This window comes from Macrobrachium rosenbergii, chromosome 21 (assembly GCF_040412425.1).
Source record: "Macrobrachium rosenbergii isolate ZJJX-2024 chromosome 21, ASM4041242v1, whole genome shotgun sequence".
Taxonomy (NCBI): Eukaryota; Metazoa; Arthropoda; class Malacostraca; order Decapoda; family Palaemonidae; genus Macrobrachium; species Macrobrachium rosenbergii.
In genome coordinates this window covers 10318289-10337203 of record NC_089761.1, presented here as the reverse complement: position 1 = coordinate 10337203, position 18915 = coordinate 10318289, and the positions used below count along the sequence as shown (strand labels likewise).

Here is an 18915-nt window from a genome sequence, read left to right as displayed (position 1 = left end):
CCTATTCACCCCATTTCCTGGTGTATCTGCAGATCGATGCTTCCTCATTAGCAATCCATCCTTTGAATAATAACAGAGTAGAAGTTTGTTGCATCTCTTCTTGTTCAACAACTCTGAAGAACAGATCGGCAGCTTGTTGTCCCTCTTCTGCAGTTCCACTAATTTCTCTCTAGTCACTTGACCAACTTCAAGGGCTGAACTCTCAATATCTGTTAACTCTGCTTCAGTAGTTTCACTACTGTCTTCAGGAACACTTTGACTACTCGGAGTCTCTTTACCAATAATAGGATTCTCTTCTTCTTCGGAAATCTCTTCAGTACTGACATTAGGGGAAACTTCACTTTCCTGGAACAGCTCTTCTAAGCTCAAAGATCCTTCTGGTGCAGGTAAATCTTCAGTTCTTCACTTCTACGCTCCAGTTCTCTTCATGCTCTGAGTAGTTACACAACTTGGAAATAGGTGAGGTTTTCTTACTATTAATTCTATCGTAGGACTAATCCTTAACGGTTTTTCTGTCACTACAGGACAAAGACAGAAAGAAGGGGACACCACCAACTTCATTACAGTAAAACATGCACACCTTCAACAGCTAAATTAGTCCTTTACTGCAAAATCAGTATTTCCTGTCACTAATTCACATGACAAATGCAAACGAGAAGCATACCATTAGGAGTTACTTCCTCTCCTCCCTATACCGCTAAAATAACAATCTCCGGTGAGATTCTTCTCCAACTGTGGATAAGCACCTCGAACTACCACACTATGGTTACTTCCTGCATCACGTAATATCTTCACTGGCACCTGCACACTCAAAGAGGGAGTTGTCGTATACCTTCATAGATATATGGTTTAAAAGCCTCCTCACTGTTCAGCCATTCACTACTGGAAATTGCGTTTCCACTTGTTATGGTGGCCTCCTGCTCACTATAAATTATCAAAATTATTATGATTGCTATAAATTTTCAGAGCCTTAGACCAGCCATAGGGTATCCCCTTTTACACACATCTAGTGTAAAAATAACAAAATTAATATACTGTACATACCAGATCCAGGTTGTATGAATACCCTGATTTTTTATGAAAAAGGATTTGTTCTTTCCTTAAACAAACTCTTCTTATAGGCAGATTTTCAAAAGAACCAATGACTTCAAAAAGGGCTGTTAAACCCACAAAGTTAGGATCCTCAGCAAAACACTGTACACTCAAAGAGGAATAAGAAAAACCCGAACTATTCTAAAATAACAGTATTTATTATTGAAATATAAGAAAGCCGTAAATGATGGTTGGGGGCTAGAAACCACATTCAACTACAAAAACAAAAACACAAGCATTCCCCATTCGCCTACGCTAACATGTATACCGACAGGAGGAGGGAAAGTCACAGAGGGAGAAAGGAAAAAACAACAAACTCACGATGGCAAAAAAAAAAACACAAACATACAGAGCAAAGATAGGAAAAAATAACCATAACTCTAATTATAACAATCAAATTCCTTAACCTAAGCTTACAATAATAACATATAGTCTTTATCTAAAATTGCATATACAGTATATAAAATCCTATAAGGTTGTCCAAAAATACAATGACAGAACAATGAGACTGATTTATTGACAAAAAAATATATACAACTTCCTTAAAAGGACCGCGGCCTTATCTGAATGAAGGCCCGGTGCATAAAGGGCATATGTGTGACCTGGGTCAACCAATTATACAAATACAAATATACAACCTTGAGAAACAAAATCTAAGGCATGGTATATGACCTGCCAGACAAATGTTACAATAAATAATAATAAGTTATTAATGCCGACTGGCCTCATTTTTACATAATTCAACAGCAGAACACTTCCGATGACCGTGACGACGACCTCGGTCGCGGAGCCCTCAAAATTGGCTGGAAGGTCCCTTATAGAAAACGGAGCGGAGAACGAGTTTCAGGGGAGACCTTACAAATCAACGCCGTAGAATATATGAATGATTCTGCCGATTACCATCAGCAGCTCGAAGCGTCTATAACACCAGACAGCATCAAACGTCAATGAAAAACCTTTAAAATGCATATGCACTTACCAGAGGTAAGTCTCCTTACAATCATCCCAGATCACAATGAAGTTGATTTCGCCACCAACAATTCTCGTGTCCGTAGCACGACAGCGTCAACAGTCTCACAAAATACCACTATCAATATTTACACTTACCGGAGGTAAGCTGTAACGCTCCACAACAGAGGTGAACGCTGTGATCAAAACTTGCACCATAAGTGATGGCTGTACCCTCATGCAGCACAGGTCTCAAAAGGGCAGACGCAGACGACGAATCGTTAATACCCACGAAACGGAAGCAGTAAAGCTGAATCAGCTGTGACACTTTTTGTAAACGCCGCAAAGCAGACAAAGGGGCGAGCAACGGCAAGACTCAAAAATGCAGAAGCCGGAACCTCTCGCTCAGACAACTGGGCCGAAACGCCACGGGAACAGAAGATCTACATACTGTACACCCCACACTCGCGCTGAATCACCAACAACTCAAAAATATGAAAATAAAAAAGAAAATTATCCCACATGGGTGTGTTACCAGTAACAAGCGAAGCGCCCGGCGCGCGGTGGGGAAAAAGAACAGCCCAAACCTTCATTTAACGGTAAAAAGTAAACAAAAGTTAAAGTTACTGGGCTAAAAAAAAAAAAACTCTTACGTTAATTTTTCATGATGCACTGGTTGCTAAGCACTCTGCTTGTCTGGTTTCATTTTTTTCCATTGTTCCTCGTAGTTGGCTTTACCTGGTTACCTCTTGTCACCTGTCCAACTGGTTTAGTCTGCTGGTACACTTTACAGCAGTCACCGACTATAATGTCCTACTCTTCACACTTTGTGGCAAACCCCATATTAATTTTTCTGCACCTGTCTTGAGAATAGACTAGAGGGCAGGTTTAACATTCACTGCTGTGGGGCACCATCTGGCTTTGTACTGGTATAATTATTAAAGGGATTTCTCACAGCTGTTCTTAAGAAATTGTTCAGGACCTATAACCTGTGAATTGATGGTTCTGGTACCTGCCATTATAATTTCTTTGCTGGATAATGGGTTGTAATCCTCACTCAGGTAGCAGCTTTGTCAAGTTTCTTCACCTCTCTCTCTCTCTCTCTCCTAATAGAAGCTCTTTTATATGTTCCAAGGGAATTCCTCTTAGATATTGCTCTATAGACCACTAATTCTTCAAGTTCGTCCATAGACTTAGCAACTTTAGCACCCTCCAGCCATCGTTTAAAACATCCTTACTTTATGAGCATAATCAAAGAAAGTCATCTTGTCCTTCTTAAAGTCTGAATCTTTCATTGTAATATTCGGGGTCATCCTGAAGTAAACCTATAGCACATTGTGTTTGGTACCGCAGGCACTCTTTACACCCAAATCAGCTGATAAGGCTAAGTAGGCACTTCTTCCTTTACCAATGAAACACTCTGTATCAAAACCAGCCATTTATCCTCTATTAATCATACCTGAAACCACTTTGTAGTGATCAAAAAACTCATCTGGAGCTTCTTCTGTAAATTTTGGAATTAACTTCTGTACTCTTGCTGCATCAAACACAGGTCTACATTACCTTGGATGCCAATTATACAGGTTTTACGAGCGTAAGGATCGACCTCTGATTAACTTTCCCAACTTCCTTTCATGTTTTGCTTTTTCTCTTTCTTCTTCTTCTCGCCTCCTTACTCTATCTCTTTCTTCTTTTGCTCTATCTCTTTCTTCTTCTTTTTGCCTCCTTACTTTATCTCTTTCTTCTCTTGCTTTATCTCTCTCTTCTTTTTCTTTATCAGCCTGTATCTGCAGCCTAAGTAAGTTTTCTTCTGACTCTAGCACCTTCAGTCTACCCCAAAATTCTTCTGAGTCTAAACTTCTAAGTTCTGCCTGTACATCACCGTTCTCATTCTCTTGCCTTGCCTTATTTGTAAATTCTACCTCAGCTGCATTCAACAGTTTCGTGCAGCACCTCATAACTCTCCATCTACTTTGCCAGGCAGAAGCCCAATGCTTTGGGTTTTGCACACACTTGACATTGCCTCAATCATATCCAAAGTAACATTTCCCCATGTCCTGCTAAGAGAGTCCACTGTGCCTTAATCAGGTGAGATTTCGGGCATAACTTTCTGATGGTTGGAGCAGCCAAAATTCCTGAACTTCAAACCGAGTCATTTTCAGTTTACTCAACGAAAGGGTTTACACAATTCACTTCAAAACAATTATATGGATTACTCTCCTACCAAAAATATATTGTAACACCACCAGTATAAATCATAGACAGAGTGATACTCATTTGGTTCTTCTGGACGATTGGGCACCAAATAATTTGTTTAATTCTCCAGATCTGACCATCAAATATTTTATCAGGGTTCAATCTAGGTTCAATCCCATTTAATCTGTCTAATCCGTTCTTTAATTTCCCCGGACGATGGGCACTAAATCATTGTCACAAGTGATCAAACACTAATTTATTACACAAATAATAATACCAAAAAGTTACCTCATCGACCAGATACTTGAAACCTCATAACAAAGATAGTTTGACTGAATCTCCTAATGGTACAGTGATCCCCATAAAACTTATATCACTTGGGGAAATCAATGTAACTTCATCCAAGTTGGGTGAGGTAACAATTAATAAAAATTGTATCCAGACTGAGTGGAAAATGGTATCACTTCAGCAAACACTTTTAACTATCACCCTGCTGGTTCTATTTTGCCTAGATAGGTCTCAGGTGAACAAACAGATACATCACTTACCTTGTACACATTCATTAATTTCTCTAATTGCACTGGTGGTCAAATGAAACGCTGAGTTTTAAACTTGAAACAAACAAATTTATTCTAAATTCAAAGTTGTATGCAAAGGTTCACAATCATAAAAGATTTATTATTAATTGACAACAGTATAGATTTAAGTATTTCTTAATCAAGTTTAATTACAAAACTTTAATTTACTAAGCTTAATTTGGTTAGAGTAAAGATTCAAACCATTAAATATCACTCAAGTTTTAAACATATACCTGATTAATCAAACTCAAAAGAAATGTTCACCAAAATATTACTGACTGAAATCCACATACATATTTTCTGAAATCTCAATAATAAGTATGCACTAACAAAATGCTAAGTAATCACCAGCACAAAACTTTGAAACACAGTAATTATAAAATTATAGTAACATGATAACACAGACATATAAGAACATAATATGCAAAAATGGAAATATACCAATAGCAACTTCAATGTTTAAAGATTATATCAATCCTTCAAAAGATTACCTTCACTTTAAAAAAAAAAAAAAGTTAAACTCACGTCTTTCTAAGACTTTCTCATAGTTAACACTGCCAAGTCACACTGACACATACAATGATGTATAATTAGCAGCAAGACACATTAGAACTCACAGAAAGAGATATGTTCATCTCTTATCAAAATAATAACTCTCTTTCACCTAGAACATCACTTTAACTCTTAACATAATAAAACCAGTAAACTTCACATTACCTTTCTTTAGGTGATACACCATTACACACTTTACACAATGCTTGCACAAAATAATATTTCATATCACCTCTTATTTTTGAAATGAATTTGCACTTTGCTTTTGAGGGCAGGTTTTTAACAAGGCTTTTACAAACAGTAAAGAAGCGGGAAATCAGCATAACACCCAAATCATGGGTGGGATTATTGAGGAGAGAGAGAGAGAGAGAGAGAGAGGTCCTATTTCCAGCAGGCTCTGTTCCTGACTAGTGCTTCTCATTCAGCACTACACTTTTATCTTCAAAGCCCTCCCAGAATACATGATATACAAAGTATACATACATTCATTATACATACAGGTATACACATGAATGTATGGAATACATACACGGCTGGAGCTAAGTCCCAAGAAGCTTGTACCCGAGCTCTTATCAATGACTGACATTTCCTACTGTTCAGAGGTAAGCAGAAAAGATATTTTGGACAAATTCTTGGTCCCAGCTGTCAGCATGTCAACTCCAACTCTCTTTACACTCACTCATTCTCTCTTTTTCAGATTATGAAAAATGTCAGGCACAGACACAGCTAATAAACATGGGTTAGACATACAGAACAAATGCATAATAGGGGATTCACCAATTGGCTGACAGCTTATCTGTCGTCCAAGAGGGCTCTTTGCCTTCCTCCAAGGGCGACTTACTGGACACACCACCTGTGTAATTATTGTAGATGCTTGATGGGGAGACACTTTACCACTCTGTTCGGCGCTAACGCTCAATACGCTAGGAATTCGGTTTCATAACTCCCAGTATACGTATTAATATATCAAACAAATGGAAAAAATATATCAAAACATTTTAAGATTACATGATACACAATTTATCTGTAAGAAAAAGACATTTTAAAATTATATCATTACAACAAATGACGAACCTGCAAGCAAAACACCAAAATTTTCACAGAGATATATATAATATTTGTAGAATGGTTATATATATTATAACACTATATAATATTATATATATATATATATATATATATATATATATATATAGATAGATAGATAGATATAGATATATATATATAGAGTATGTGTGTGTTTATACATGTTTATATATGTGTATATGCATATATATATGTATATATATATGTATCGAGAGAATAGAGAAAAACGTATTTTTTCAAAGTGGAAATATCCTATTTCCATTTTGGGTCAGTACGAAAGGACCATAAACTCATAAATCTCCCAGCCTGTCACAACAAGTCGCCAACCATATCTTCATGAACACACCAGCACTAACAGGCACTAAGAGAAATTGCATCAATGGTGCCTTGAAATCACGAGGGTCCTGCGAAGGTTAGTAGAGTGTGGGGAAAGCACCCTCACCCCCTTGACTTCGAAGGAGAGCCCAGAAATAAGCCCGCCTACAGGTCAAGCCTAGATGTTTGGCCAATCGAAATGCCATCAGTGCCAGAGACCTAGAGACGTCCTGAGAACAAATACCCAATAATCAACAGAATTCTTAAAACACACCTCCAAAGGTTGGAATGAAGCAAGTGGAGGAGGTGCCTCAGGAAAAGCAGTACCTGCCCAGAATATGACGTCATGGTTGACACAAGGGAAAATGGGAGATATAAGGACAGGCAGACAGGAAAGAAGCAGAGAGAGAGAAAAGTCAGACAGAGTCGAAAGAGAGAGTCGAAAGGGGGAAAGGAGCAGAGTCTAAGCAGAGTGGGAAGATTGAGAGAGAGAGAACTATTCCTAAGTGAGGAAGCAGAAAAGACAGAAAAGAGAAAAGTGTGTTAGTGCAAAAGTTGACCTCTTGGAAATCACCCAGTACCATAATCTAATTCATTGTGTTAAATATTCGTCCATCGAGATCGAGACCAGAAGACAACAAGCGCTCTGTTTTCTTCTCTACACGAGACGCGATTTCAACCATACAATATTTCACGTCTGTTTTCTCCCTAACCATTGTTGTCTTGATGTATCCTTTACAATCACCACTACTTGCATTGCCATGCAAGCATTCTAATCATGTCTCATAATGTTCCAACAGTCTTCTGTATCAAGCTGTTTTGTGAAGACGTAAAACGTCTCGCCACTCCGATGGACGACGAACACACGAACACACACGTGTTTGGAAGATACGGCATCAGGCTCTTACAATCTCGGATATTCTTTAGTCACTTTGTCGTAATTTTTGCACAGTTTTGTATTAGCCGTTACATAAAGTTTTACATATGAAAATGTGCGCAATTTCATGTAGAATACAACAAAAAATAACTTATGGATGTTGCTTTTATCAATTTTGACATTATAAATCACGATAAGTGCAAATTTCAACCTTCGGTCAACTTTGACACCGACCGAAATGGTCAGCGCAATTATGGCTAAAAGCTCTTTGTTCACAGTAATATTCAGTATTTACCTTCGTTTGCAACAAACAGAAGTCTCTAGCACAATATTTCGATTTATGGTGAATTGCAAAAAAATTACCTGCATATGTCCGTGACGCTAACTGCTGAAAATCTCGGGGAGATTCTTTCGTCACTTTGTCGTAATTTTGTACTGTTTTATATTAATAGTTACATAAAGAGTTTTTATATGTGAAAAATGTGCACCAATTTCATGTAGAATACCAAAACAAATAACTCATGAAGTTTTGTAGCTTTCATCAGTTTTTGAAATATTTTCATACTATAAATCACGATAGGTGCCGAAATTTCAACCTTCAGTCCTTTGACTCGACCGAATGGTCAGAAAAATGCAATTATGAGAAAATGAAAACTCTTTATAATTTTAGTAATATTCAATCATCTACCCTTCATTTGCAACAAACGAGAAGTCTAGCACAATATTTCGATTTATGGAGATTTTTGAAAAAACTTTTTTCCTTACGTCCGCGCGCGCTAACTGCTGAAAATCTTGTAAGAGCCTGACACTGTCTCTTCTAAACACGTGTGTGTTCGTCGTTCATCTTAGTACCCTTAATCTAATTTGTGTGTTCGTCGTCCATCGGAGTGGACAAGACAACAAGAGCGTCTCGTTTTCTTTCTCTACAGGAACGCGATTTCAACCATACAATATTTACGTCTGTTTCTCCCTAACCATTGTTGTCTTGATGTATGTACAATCACCACTACTTGCATTGCCATGCAAGCATTCTAATCATGTACTCATAATGTTCCAACGAATCTTCTGTATCAAAGCTATGTGTATGTTTTGTTTTGTGAAGACGCCAAACGTCTCTTTCGCCACTCCGATGGACGACGAACACACGAACTTTTACGTGTTTGGAAGATACAACGATATCGAGCTCTTACAATCTCGAAATTCTTCTGATACTTTGTCGTAATTTTTGCACAGTTTTGTATCAGTACGTTATAAGTTTTACATATGAGTAATGCTTTTTTTATAATTTCATGTAGAATACAACAAATAACTCATGGATAGCAGCTTTTATCGAATTTTGACATATTTCATATAAATCACGATAAGTGCCAGAAATTTCAACCTTCAGTCAACGACTCGACCGAGAATGGTCGAAAAGTACAATTGAAGTAAAACTCTTGCATTCTAGTAATATTAAATTATTTACCTTCATTTTGCAACAAACGAGAAGTCTCTAGCACAACATTTCGATTTATGGTGAATTTTTGAAAAAAACTTTTTCCTTACCTCCCGCGTGCTAACTGCTGAAAATCTCAGAAATTTAACTGGTGCTGTTGTAATTTTTGCACCGTTTATATTAGCCGTTACATAACGTTTTGCATAGCGAGAGTAATGTAATTTCATGTAAGAATACAAAAAAAATAACTTGTTGTGGTGTAGAATAGATGAAATTAAATAGAAGAGTTGAAAAAGTTAGGAGAGAAGGGGAGAGAGAAATAAGAATAAAGAGAGAGGCAAAAGAACACAGTGATATGGCCAAATGCTGTTGTGTCATGTATCAATATGTGAGATGTTACATTACAGTATATCGTGTTTCAATATAAAACAGTCAAAAATGGGAAATAATGGCCTGTGATTGAAGCTAACCAAACATGAGGTCGGCACAGTCTAAATGCTTACAACAGCTGATTCTATGGCACCACCTTCTCCGGTGTTTTGGTGAAGTTCTAGGAATTTGGGTTGGCACAGTGATGTGCTTCTTTTAGCCTCAATCAATTATGTGTGGGAGGGTCTTTCTGCACCCTCCTAAAATCACCTCCTATCAAATTCTCTAAGGAGAGATTTGAGATCACACCCACTACATTCCTTCCAATCAGCTACTTGAAGGGGAGGCCTTGCTGATTAATCCTTCCAATAAGGCTAGAAGGAGGTGGAGATTGCAGATAGCAAGTTTTTCTGAGGGTTTGACGAGTTAGAGACCTACAAGGAGACCAGAGTCAGAACTGTGTCCTTTAAGGGAGAGTACATTCTCCCCTCGCTTCAGTTTTCCCCATATAGGCTGATTCAAGGAAGTACGATTCATTTCTATCATTGTAACTGACTATTTGTACTGATCTTTATAATACTAAGTACTAATTAGAAAGTGAAAAAGAAATTACCGATCTTTGTCTCTATCGCCTTTCTGAGAGATATCAATACTTAAAAGGAATAAATATACCAAAGATAGCTTTTTTGTCATCCATGAAGCGTCTGAGACACCTCGAAAGAAACCAGGTAAGAAGAAAGACTAAAATCTATGCAAACATATAACAAGAACATAAAGGAACAATAAAACCTTACAAATGGTGGCAGCTAAAGTGGATCCAGAAAGCGAAGACGAAACAACGAACATTAATGAGTTATCAGTGCAATTATTTAAGTTACAGTGAAACGAAATTCTACAAAACGAACTTAGATTTTTCTACGACTGACAGAACAAAATATATCAGAAGAAATAAAAATACTCCAGTGAATAACGGCTTACAACAAGAGCGTCGGTGTGAACCAAAAACAGTTTAGTGCGTCCGAAGCCAAAAAACATTTTGAACTGTTACCGTCAACAAATTGAGCAAGAGCGCCCGACAGCGATAATAAGCCCAGTGTTTGCGACGTATCGCCAGTGATTAAAAAAAAAAAAAAAAAACAGCGCACAAACTTTCAACAAGATTCCGAAAGCGGAAAACCACAGCGGAAAAACAAGCGCCAGACCTAGTAAAGATTTTTTCTGCGGATCCTGTGAAACATTCACCTTGGAAGGATAACATTAGCGATATCACAATATCAGCAACACCACCCAGTAAGTTCGCGATAAATGAATTTACTGTCCACTCTCTCTCTCTTAATAAATAAGTGAAGATATATATATATTTTTTTGCATCTTGCTATAAGATTGAAAAATAAGAAAACTCTCTCTCTCTAGTAGACAGAAATTCTTTTGCATAAATACCAGCAGTACTCTCTCTATGATAATTAATTATTTAGCAAATAATTTTAGATAGAGATGATTATTTTCCTTTCGGATGGTGATGATTATTTGAGAAGTTATATATATAATTTTGTGTACTTATTATGATGAATTTTGATGATATGATGCCTAATTTCATATAAGAATTTATTTTATGTATTGAAAAAGGTTTTAATTGTGCACTTGAACTCAATAGAGAATTTAATTTTTTTTTGTGTGACAATTTGACAAATTGTTTTTAATTTTGGTACAATATAACAAAAATTTCTGTGATTGATGTACTCTGATTGAATAATTTTTTTTTGTGTGTGGACATGCAACGAGTATTTGATGAATTACTGAACACTGTTAGACATTCACATTAAGATTTAAGACCGTCGACAATTAGGCGAAGTCGAATTTCAAGACTAAATTCCCCTCGCTTTGTAGTGCAAGGAAATGCTAACAATAATAACACAAATAACCAGAACCAAAATAGTGTTAATCATTCTAATACTACTAACAATAATAATAATAGTAACAATACTAATTAATACTAATAATACTACGCATACAATTTTTTATAATAACATGAATCAGGCCGCCCGTCATAACAACGCCCTGCGCTTCTGTGAGACGGGTAGGACGATTCCAGTCCTGACAAAAGCAGACTCGAATCTATACTGTAAATCATTGCTTTAGCAGATGCAGATAGTCACATTATAATTTCAGGGGAATAACAGATGAAAGAGCTAAATAAATGAAGCCTTGTTGCTCATCAGCTCAGAACATGGAGAGCCTTTATAAAAACTTTGAATTCCACAGATTTTATGAAGCTTAATAACTATGTAGAATTTAAAGAAATTTGTTTATCACTCTGAAACCAGTAAATCAGACTGACGGTTTTATATAACCTAACTAGATTTCTTAACCCACAATATAAAACAATTGCTAATTTATGCATGAAGCGTGGAGAATGCAATAGAAAATAAGCGAAGATTTAAGAAGACAGGTATTACTATAGGAGACAAGGATCTATTTGGGGCTAGTGCTCAGAAATTAGTTGAACTACGGCATGTATTAAATTACGTGTCATTTAAGAACCATATATAATATTCTTGGAGAAGAAGAAAAACTTTCAGAAGAAAATAAAACTGATCCCAGAAAAACAAGCCTTCAAACATTGAAGACAATGAGAGAAGAAATCAAGGAAAGAATAAATCTATCCAAGAATTCGTGGGAACAACAGAAGCACAAAATAGAAAGGAAAGTCAGAAATAATAATCCTAATTTTTAAACTGAATAATAAATTCTATGATAATTCCAGGCAAGTAGGAAATAGACAGAAATACCTTCAAAGGGGAAATATGCCCCAAAATACTAAAAAGAAAATGGAATCCAGATCAAAGGGAAGAAGCAATCTGGCAAAAAGAGTGGACCACACAAACCTTATAGATATGGTCAGAAACTCAAAACCTAAACACTTCAGCAGTGAACTATTTTCCGCTCAAGGGCGAGACCAGAGCAACCTGCGAAAACTGCGGGTATACAAATCATTTACAAGTAGGTGTAAACCTAGAATCTGCACGGTTTGTAAGAAAATGGACAGTTAACAAAGAATTGCTGGTTTTAAGAGGAAATAAAAATAGTTGAATTAAGTAGTAACCGCTCAACATCGAAATAAGTCTTCAAATCAGCTGACAATTTATCCTACACAGAATACCACAAGAAAGTCCACATTCAAGAAGATAAATTAAGGTAGAAGAATTAGCAAATAGGAGAAGTGAAGGTTCATCTCGCACTATCCCATATTGCAGAGTAAAGAAGTTGTATTTTCCATGGATGAAGAAGAAATAATAATACAAGAAATGTAAAATGAAAAATATCTTAATAGAAACTTAAAATAATGTACTTTGAGATAGGTATTGCAGAAAACTTCATAACTTTCGATTTGTTCTGTGGAGGGGGCATTTATTTTGAAACACCCAGTATGTATATATATATATATATATATGTATATATATATATATATATATATATATATATATATATATATATATATATATATAAATACCTATATATATATATATATATATATATATATATATATATATATATATATATATATATTTATATATTATATATATATATATATATATATATATATATATATATATACATATTTTGTATAAATATATATATATATATATATATATATATATATATATATATATATATATATATATATATATATATATATATATATATATGATATATATATATATATATATACCTGTTACCATATATATATATAAGATATATATATGTGAGCAATATCAAATATATATATATATATATCCATATATATATATATATATATATAAAATAGAAAGCATAATGTACATGTATACATATAACAAACACATATATACACATATCATATATATATATATATATATATATATATATATATATATATATATATATATATATATATATATATATATTTTTATTTTTTATATGATTCTTGGTGCAGGTGGTTCTTATGACTCACATTTATTACTTTACTCTGAAATGGCCTTTCAAGATAACCAGGACATATAAAAAAACACAAACTAATAGGAGTGATACAAGGAGCGGAGGGCTCTTTCCCAAAGGGAAGTGTCTGTAAACACGTGGATACAAAAATAGGTATATTTTCATAACACACAAGATCAAAGGGGAAATGAACTGAAACACGTTAAATTGCTGCTGCAGAAGTTCTCCCGAAGGCGGGGGAGCTTGAGAATGCCAGGAACATGGACCAAGGAGAATTCTGCTACGATCGTCCTTCTGAATCGATATTAGGACCCAGATTACAAATCTAAGGCTGGAATTCCGGGAATGAATTACTTCGGGCGTGCGCTGAAGGCGCCAAGGACTCCCTGAGGCGTTACTTGTGACTCAGAGGAAGGAGGCAGGGAACACGTGGGCCGGGATTAAACCAAGAAACATCAGTGGATACAAAGTTATAGGCCCATAAGTTTAATAAATGCACAAGGGCGAAGTAACGTGACTAGCAACTCGTTCTGGGTACTTTACCACATTGTAGGGCTCTGGGCGGACGGCGGCGTCCAGTGGCGTCTTCTACCAGTCCACGTGGGCGTCGACAAATGGTAGCCTCCCCTCAAGGTATTTCTTCAAGTCGTAGATTGGGGCGAAAAAGGGCGCCCTTGGGATGATGAAAAGGCCGCCAGTTGAGTATCCGCTCGCTTTTGGGACTTGCAATCCCCATTTGCAGTCTTTGATGGCCACGTGGGTCAACACGGACAAGCGGCAGTTAAATTCCACGCGGCGAGCGAGCGAAAAAGGAGCCAGCTAGGGCCAAGGTCTGCACTCGTGACCTCTCGGCTTAAACTAGCGACTGTGTGTGAGAAGCAGCTTTCCTCGCCCTGACCTTTTATTGCTTCTGGACAGGGGTGGGGGTAGGGGGGCGATGTCCTGACCCAGTCACACTCCTATATCAAAGAAAACAGCTGATTTTCCTTGTCACTCTCCTGTACCAAAGAAAACGGTGCAAAGCCAGTTTACTGTCCCCATGGCAAAAGATTAGATCATGGGCATCTCTTATAACCCCAGACTTCTGGTTCAAACTAACACTAACCAGAATTTACTACCTCTCCCAGGTTCAAAATAGACAGAGGCCCATCTATCGGCCGAGCAAAGCAGAAAAGGCACTTTCATAGCGTATTTTGGCGCTAATCTTTACAGCTCCCCTGGCAAGATGATATTCACACCTATAAGCGGGTGCGAATATCGATAACAGCAAAAATGAGCTGAAGAAAACGTTCGACTTTACTCTATCTTCTGCTTTGCTACAACTGTTACTATACTTTATTTGCAAAACTCTGCTGCCACACTAATCAATAACAAACTGGAGGTTTACTTTAAGTGCAGAGTGCAGTTTAGGAAAAGGGCGCCTTTACTTGCAAATTAATTCTTGCTGAAATACTTCATAAGTACTGATTCTACCCATTCTTTACTCGTTTTACTTTATTGGGGTAATAAGGCACTCAAAGAAAATAAACAGAGAACATTTCAAAGTTACAAAATAACAACAACAAAAAAATAAAACATACAAGGCAGTAGGTAAAAGGAAAACAAATGTAAAACAACCAACTTCTTGATGCTATCCTGGAATTACATGCATGCAATTAGTTGTGCCTTGAAGAGGCTTGTATAAGTGACAATACACCGTTGGTTTTAAATAATATCCCCTTTACCAGAAATTGTAATAACAAAATTCAATTCTCCTTTTCAATCGAAATACAACTGTTCCTAAGCTCGACGAGTATAGCTAATACCTCCTGCGAACGCTAAAATGAAGTGACAGTATTCTGACAGCGGCGAGGCAAAGAGATTATTCGCGGGTTTTAATTTGCTAACTTAAACCACGCTAAATTTTTACATCTGCGGTCTACAACTTGGGTGTAAGTTATAAATAGGCTACTCGCACGAAGTATGAATGGGAGGATAAACAAATGATGGGGAAAATGGACAAGGGTAACATTCTCCACAAGGATAACTCAATAAAATATAAAAAAAAGGAAACTACACAAAATGACAAACGAAGGACGTTACTTCTTACTAAGGGGCGGGCCACACCGCGGGGATTAAAGGGCAACTATAAAACTCATAAGGGCAGGAGTCTTGTGACTCGAGATTCGTTAACAAATAGAGGAAAAGATTAAATGCAAGAGTAAATAATATACACAGAAAACGAAGGATAACAGAGTGAGGTATTTATTGTTTATTTATTAATCTAACATCTGTCGCCAATAGACGACGGTCAGAGCTAACTCTCAGCCCAAGGGCTGGAAAAGGAAACCCAAAGCGCGACCCCTTCAGGAAGAGCTGACACGCCTGCCTTGTGCCAAAGGACAGGCGTAGGGGCGTGCCACTTCCCACTCTGTCTCTCTTACTGCTCAAAATCAAGATGATTAAGGCATTTTAAAGGGGATGACATCCCATATGTTAACTGCCGCTTGGTGGTAAGTAAGGAAAGTGTAAAGGAAAGATCGATAGAGAAGGATGAGGGATAGAAATTCCAAAGGAAAGGAAGAAGATAGCGGAAAGCCTTGACATCCTCTCCTGGATGAAAGGTGCCAAGACTTTCAAAGATGAAGAAGTGGCCCTATGCCAACTTTTTGCACATGGGGCCAGAAGAGCTGGGGATTTCGTTGTGGACTACCTGCGATCACCCACACCCGTGGTGACTAACCGCGAACCTCTCCTCCTTGGACCGTTGTCCTTGGCCGGGAATCGGAGGGCCCGAGGCCAAAGGGCGGCAGGGTGCCATCTGGGTCAGCTGCTGCGACAACTGACCCAGGAATTTTGTTCGCCATCTCGGACATTAACCGGCACAGTTCGCAGAGTTCATCGGGCCCAGGACGGCGGCAGGGCAGAATCATGACTTGCGGAGGAATCTGCGGCGGGCGGCGAGAGAGAGGGGCCGGCCGGAGGGGGCGGGGTTGACTTGCACGCAGGGGTGACCTGCTCAGGCACTGACATTGTCGCTGGCGCTCTGCAGTAGCGATGTGGTGGTGGTCGGCGTCTGTCTGGACGGACAGAGACTGGCACTGCTCAGTGCGCCTAAGTGGCACTGGCAGAGGAATTGAAACCGAGATTCTCCTGAAGGGAGATCTGGCTCCCTGGCCTCGGCACTGGCACTGATGCGTGCCGGGCACTGGACTCGGATTTGGATGATTAATTGGGGAATGGGGACCTCAGAATGGTTGTGGTTTGAAATGGGACGTAAAGTCTTGGCCCAGGAGGACGTCATAGCCTCCTGGAATGTGTTTCGCTATGGCGAGACGAAGGGTCCTGGTTCTGTGGGGTCGGGTGACCCTCAGTTGGACCGTAGGGAGGATCATTTTAAAATCGTTTATGCCCTCAATGGTGATGAGCTTGCGTCGGTCTATTATAGCTCCATAGGGAACTTTGTCCCTCTTTATGAGGGAAATTTGCGCCCCAGAGTCGTCAAATGCCTTGACCTGGTGTGCTGAGTATCTACCTCGAGGAGGTGCCACATAAATGGGACCCTCGGCAGGAGGGCCTAAGGACTCGGGATTCGTTACTGCCAGAGCGACGGCAGGATTTCCGGACTTATTATTTCTAGGGTATTTTGCCCATGAGGAAGAGTGGCCATAAACCTTGCATGCCGTGCAAAAGGTATGGCTGAAATCTCTTCGCACTGCCCCGGCAGAGGGCGCAGACGACTTATTAGGGGGTTGTCCGGGAGAGAGAGACGCTGGTTGTTTACTGCGGCATTGCTCTTTGGCATGCCCGATCTATTAACAGAGCCCGCACACAACGGGTTTCTGTGATTGCCCATTCTTCGGCGGAGGGGCACCGAAAGGAAGGTGGGTGGAGTTACTTTGCGCTGCAGGAGCTCTCCCAAACTGGGGTGATGGGTGTCCCAGAGATCTGCCAATCGGCAGCAATCAGCTAAGGTTGGGGGCTCCTTCTCGGCGATGTGGCGTGGCGAGGCCGACGGGGTGTAGAGCAGGAAGTTCTCTATTTGTATTTGTTCGATTGCCTCGTTGAGGTCGAACCCCACGGACTCGAACCATTTGGCACTGGCACGCTCGGACTGGTATGCCCACTCTGCCCAGGTCTGATTGGCTTCCTTCACTAGCCCGCGCCAACACCCCTCCAGCGTTCGGGGTTATCTCTTACGCGACGGCGATAGTCTCATTGGATGACCTCCCAATTTTTTCTGCTCCTCCAGCGGGAGGGCTCTGTAGGCAATCAGGGCCTTCCTCCAAGGAACTTGCCCAACACCAGGGAGAGTTCGGCTGCACTCAGGGGCAGGCCTTTAAAACTGTCTCGGCGCTGTCGAGCCACACCTCGGGCTCAGCCTCCGTCCACTTTGGCATGCAGGCGAGAGCCTGGCTGAGGGCACTCATCCCCTGGGGGTCAGGTGGAGGTGAGGGGCCACTCTGTTGCAGCATCGCGAGTTCATGGGCACGCTGCTTGTCCCTTTCTTAACTCTTGGCTTCTTCTCGTCTCTCCTGAGCCTGTCTTTCTGCTTCTCGTTTCTCCTGAGCCTGTCTTTCTGCTTCTCATTCCTGTCTTTCTGCTTCTCGTTCCTGTCTTTCTGCCTCTTCTCGTCTCTCCTGAGCCTGTCTCTCGGCTTCTTCTTGTCTCTCCTGAGCCTGTTTCTCTGCTTGTATGGCGTCCATCCTCTCCTGTACCCAGTCTCTTAGTTCTCTCCCAGAAAGGCCGAGTTCCTTCCCTGAGGACATGAAGAACTTGAAATCCTCGCTCTGCTGAGACCGTGTCGACATTTTGCAGGTGGGAGAGGACGCTAGTAACACACAGAATTAATTTCCCAGAGCTGTGGGAATTTTGAATTTTTCCCCAAAGGACGTAGGGAATGATCTCCGCCCAGGCACAGAGGGCTCTGGCGGGATTTAGGAAGAGGAATTTTCCGGTCTCTGAGGTACCAATGGGTTGGTTGGGGACGATGATTAGCAATGATTGGTCTCCCAAGGTACTGACAAAACAGGTTTGGTTGGGGACGATGATTAGTAATGATTGGTCTACGCAAAACGGGTTTAGTTGGGGACGATGATTAGCAATGATTGGTCTCCCTGCTTGTAACAACAAAACGGGTTTGGTTGGGGACGATGATTAGCAATGATTGGTCTCCCAAGGTACCGACAAAATGGGTTTAGTTGGGGACGATGATTAGTAATGATTGGTCTCCCAAGGTAACGACAAAACGGGTTTGGTTGGGGACGGTGATTAGCAATGATTGGTCTCCCGATTTACCGAAAGCGGGCTGATTGGGGACGATGATTAGCAATGATTGGTCTTCCAAGGTACCAAAAACGGGTTTAGTTGGGGATGATGATTAGCAATGATTGGTCTCCCAAGGTAAAGACAAAACGGGTTTGGTTGGGGACGATGATTAGCAATGATTGGTCTCCCGATTTACCGACGGAGCGGGCTGATTGGGGACGATGATGAACAAATGATTGGCAATG

The 18915-nt window shown here is 39.4% G+C and overlaps 1 pseudogene; it reads right to left on the bottom strand.

Annotated features, from left to right (window-relative positions):
- LOC136849386 (uncharacterized) overlaps window positions 1-17877 on the bottom strand; it is a 37052-nt pseudogene extending 19175 nt beyond the window's left edge.
- Window positions 17878-18915: the final 1038 nt, after the last annotated feature.